This window comes from Oreochromis niloticus, linkage group LG18 (genome assembly GCF_001858045.2).
Source record: "Oreochromis niloticus isolate F11D_XX linkage group LG18, O_niloticus_UMD_NMBU, whole genome shotgun sequence".
Lineage (NCBI taxonomy): Eukaryota > Metazoa > Chordata > Actinopteri > Cichliformes > Cichlidae > Oreochromis > Oreochromis niloticus.
The window spans coordinates 28,603,881-28,608,658 of NC_031982.2; the positions used below are offsets into that span (position 1 = coordinate 28,603,881).

Here is a 4,778-nt window from a genome sequence, read left to right on the forward strand (position 1 = left end):
CTACTTCTAGTTAGAAAACAATGTAGGGTCATGTTACAGCATGTGTATTTGGCAGTAGCTATGTACATTTATGTTTTGGAAGACATGCTGTGCAAACTTTGTTCTTCAGTCTTTATATTATTTGCAAATAGTAAGAAGGAGCTTTACCCATTGCATTCAAACTCATTGCAGAAATGAAGCACTTTCCCAGCCTGCATGCAACAACCACAGTGTGATGAATTCGAAGCAGTTTGCTGCCAAAATGAAAATGTGGACATTTAATATATTCCCAAAAGAAGGTCTAGTAGTACAGAGGCTTCATAACTGCGGATGGATTTCAATAAGAAGAGCATCTCACAAATCCAGTCACTTAATATGCAAATGACCAATGCACTCTCCTCAATCCAGCGGAGTTTATCAGGTTCCTCTCAGTCAGTATTAAACCTATTATTTGATGTCTGCTGTCGGTCAAAGTCAGCACCCGGTTCTCGCTCTCTCTCCGTGGACCAAGGGTAATATTTGCTAATGAGTTGCTTTGCTGCTGCCATGGCAACAGGCCGATCACCACAGAGTGTGAAGCAGGAGTGGCACCCTTGACACCAGCCTATAAAGCAAGCCACCCAGGCTTATGATCCACAATGCATAATGCAGTGCTATAACCCTCATCCTCCCCTCCTCATCTCACTGTCTTTTACTCTGCCCCTTCTCCAGTCCCTCACTTTTCCTCACCCCCTCCCCACCTTTTCCTCCAGTCATTCATTCATTCCGTCTGGTTTAATCAAATCTACTGGATGGTCTCTCTGCACCAACTACACCCACCTTATCCCAAATCAGACAAGGAGACTCAATAAAAGGAAGAAGAAAATGAGATAAAGTCTTTCGAAAAACCTCACGCAAGAAGGGAAAGTTCATTTTCGGTCACAGTGTGATTAAAGAAGAACACGCAGACTGTCATGTCTGAAATTAATATGGATCCAATTCAAAGTTCAAAATTAAAACTGGCCATGCAACACCTACCGTTATAATTGGTCCCTGGTGGAAGTAACGTTTAACATTCAAGAGTCCAAGTTTACTGTACACAATCTATACCTACCCATCTACCTTTGTCCCTTTTTTAATAAATGGATCCCAAAGTTTAGAACTCCATTAAAGAAACATCAGCAACAAGCAGCACAGCAAGACTGTTTTCATCTGAACAGCACGCTGCAGCAGGTGCAGACAATTAAAAACAACGATACAATCACAACTACATCCAGCTGCACCTCAGCGCCGTTTTCAGTACTGGGAGGCACACACATAGGTATCATTAACATATTACAGCACACTCAACCATGAAAGTAGCATCACCAAGAGTAAGAGACTATGGTAAAAAACAAGATGTGCAGCCAATTATAAAGCATACTCAAAACCCGCAAGGTACTCTACAGACGCCCCTTAAAGCTATTTTGAGGCCATATTTTAGTCACAATGTGAATTTTTGGCTTTTTCTTCCTTTTAGCACATTTTTGTAAAGAGGAAAGTTCATATTTTGCTTGAGTGCAGGTGAATAAAGAACAAGCACTAGCTGCTGGTAAGTTATGGTCTTCAGCTGATGATAGAAGCAACTGCAACTGGTTAAGTCTTTCAGACTTTAACGGTAATAAAACTTGCTTGAATAATCGCATATTTCTGTGCTTAAACTTGATATTTTGAGTGCATAAATGAGCTCGCTGACAAGTAACAAATTTCCCACGTGTGGGACTAATAAAGGTTATCTTATCTAAGTAATGCTACATGAAGTGTACTAAGTGCACTCAAGTGTTGCACTCATAATAGTCAAAACTGTGAGAATACCACAGATATCGCCATCTTGGTTCCTCCTTCTTACAGCTGCTCCTTTTCAGGTTCCCTGGAGCGAATCGTCCAAGGTCTGATCTCCTGATCTGGCATGGAATCATTCATTTAGCAAATATTTTACACCAGATGTCTTTTGTGACGTGACCCTCCCCTTTTTATCCAACTTTGGGGAAGAGTATACGAGCTTAAAGCCCTGACTGGAGTTTATTGATGGGCCTTCATGTGTTATGGCATTTTGTTGCCATTTATGGGTGTTGCAATTTATTGTTGAAGAATTTTGTGTTATATGTGGCCAGAAGCTCATAAAGTATATATTTGCAGCAGTGTACTACAAGAAAGTAAGTCCAAGAAGTGTTTTTGTGCATGTGTGTATTAATGAGGTAGATTTTATATACATATATATATATATATATATTTTTTTTTTTTATTGTATTTTAAGGCTTTTAATTGTCTCAAGTGTTCGTATTTAATACGTGTTCCAGCTTTCCACTCTTGTAGTCTGTATATAGAGCATGTTAAAAGCTGAATTGGTTCTGCTAGCCACACAAACTCTCTGCAAGGTGAATGCTTTTGTGGAGCACTTAGGTGAAAGAGCCAGGTGACAGCATTTTATTAAAGCTGAGCTCCCTGTGTTTTAATGCAAAGCCCAGCATCACTGGCTCACAGCTACAGGTTTCAGTGTGAGCTCACCAACCAACCCGCAGAAGGCATCTATCTAATTACACAAAGGTCGCCTCGATGCCCTTCTTGCCACGGTGTGACCAGATGACACCGCTCACTCTCCCATCTGTCCTGGCCTACTGACGCCTTGCAAACCAGAAGAAGCACAGATTGTGACTCTTGTGTGACTTCGCAGGCACAGCAGGCCATGATGCTCTCTCAAGCCCCAGCGGTCCTACGTCCCATATGACCCTTTGCGAATGTGAGAATGCAGTGATTGCATGAATGCTCAGTTGGGTATCTCACAGTCTGTGATAAATGTCTCACCATTTTACCCACTTTTCAGTTGAGAAATTACTTCACACTTTGATTTGAAATCGTGACATGGCTTGTGCACAACTGTGATCAGTCCACCATTTTTATGGTCAACATTTTGCATCAGCCTAGGGGACCCCAGAATATGTAAGAGTCCTACTTGTCTCAGTGACTATAATACTATATGTATAATTTTTAAAAAATAATTTTGTAACTCTCAAATCTTTTCCTTGACATAACTTAGCCTGAGCACTCACTGACTGGTGGAGTTTCTACAATCATAACTTATCAGACATTCTTAGAAAGAACAATGTATATTTCCCAAATTATTCTAATGTTATTCCATTAGAAAGAAAAGAAATCAAACACAATTTCAGAAACCACAGACATTTTATAAATGGGCAAAGCCTGCTCTGTTTCTAATTGCTAGCACATGACAACTGCATAAAGGACTAATGAGAATACTTTGGCCTGATTTAAAACCTTATTAAACATGTTCCTAATATCTTTGTGGTCTCAATTATAAGACTTTAATCGAGTAAAGTAGGGCTTGATTTAGAGTAAAGGAGAAAAAAGTAAATTACTTTTGGGGGGTTGGCTCTGTATGGGTATGAAGTGTGCACGATCTGATATCGTCGTGTTGGTGTTGTTCCCAGATCATCATACTAAATGTTGTTCCAGGATCAACATTGCAGGTGACCAATCAGAATGTTGTGACGTCATACTTTTGCGACTTCGGGAAAAACCGCCGTAAAACAAAAAAACTGTACTTAAGCTGCGAGAAACCGCCTCTGTCCACCGATCAACGGACCCTGACCCTAATCCTAACCCTAACCCTAAACCTTTAATAAACGGTAAGCAGAATTGATATCATCCTTGCAACATTGGAATTTCATAAATGCACGAATGGCTTGGCGCGCAAAAGAATAACGTCACAACATTCTGATTGGTCACTTGCAATGTTGAACCTGGAACAACATTTTCATGATGATCTGGGAACAACACCAACACGACGATATCAGATCATCCATGAAGTGTAGTTAGGTGCCGCCTTCCTTGTTGAATGTTCATGTTTACTGAAAGACGCAACATGCCACTTAATATCACTCTGACCACAGGATGCATCCTGCTAACCAAGCCAGCTTGCTAGTAAAAGCATTGCTTGACCAGCTCTACCATCTTTACTAATTAAGGTCAAATCTTGTTTCGAAAAACCTCGATGTCCCTAACCAGTGGGATACATCACAGTGGTTACGTCCATGTAGTTCAGTCTATGACTGAAGCATAACCCTGACATATTTCTTGTTGTGACAACATAATATTAAACTAAACAATGCCATTTTCAGGCCTCTAAGTACATTTGTAGCAAAACAAAACGGAAAAGGTAAAGTACTGATTTCAGTACGAGCACCTCTTTAACATTTTAGTTACTTGCTGATTAAAAAAAACATATTTCATGAATCTACAATTGTATTTCCTACTTCTCCTTAGGTGACACTTTTTTCTTTTCAAATGCTCATAGTTAGTTATACTTAGCTTTGAGCAACAAGAAATGTTAAATAATTAATTTCTGGCTATTTTGCAAGTAATTTTATTCACCACAGAGACATTTATATTTATGAAAAGATCATGATTATTATTTTAAAAGCACCGGGGAAATCATTTAATTACTATAAAATTATTTTGTGCTTTCTGGTGTAAAAACCGTACGCCAGTTCACCATTTTGGTTTCACGAGTGTCATTTTTCATCGTAGCACATTGTAATTACATTTTATGTTGTGCTCCATGGACCCCTTTGCTTTATATTTTGTTCATTAGGAGCCTTTGGTAACATTATAATGTGCAGTCATTATTGCAGGCATCATAAAACACAGGAGGCCAATGAATTAGTGAGTATTTTTCCATTAGCATGGCCTATTGTTTTAGTAATTGAGCTGAAAGATGGGGAAGATCTCTGGTGCAACCATGAAAATAAACCACTCTGATC

The 4,778-nt window shown here is 39.3% G+C and overlaps 1 long non-coding RNA gene across 1 annotated transcript; it reads left to right on the forward strand.

Annotated features, from left to right (window-relative positions):
• The first annotated feature begins 1,268 nt into the window (after window positions 1–1,268).
• Window positions 1,269–2,818, forward strand: LOC112842980 (uncharacterized). Its single transcript, XR_003215058.1, has 3 exons — window positions 1,269–1,395; window positions 1,478–1,549; window positions 1,863–2,818. It is a non-coding gene; the product is annotated as an uncharacterized LOC112842980 (long non-coding RNA).
• Window positions 2,819–4,778: the final 1,960 nt, after the last annotated feature.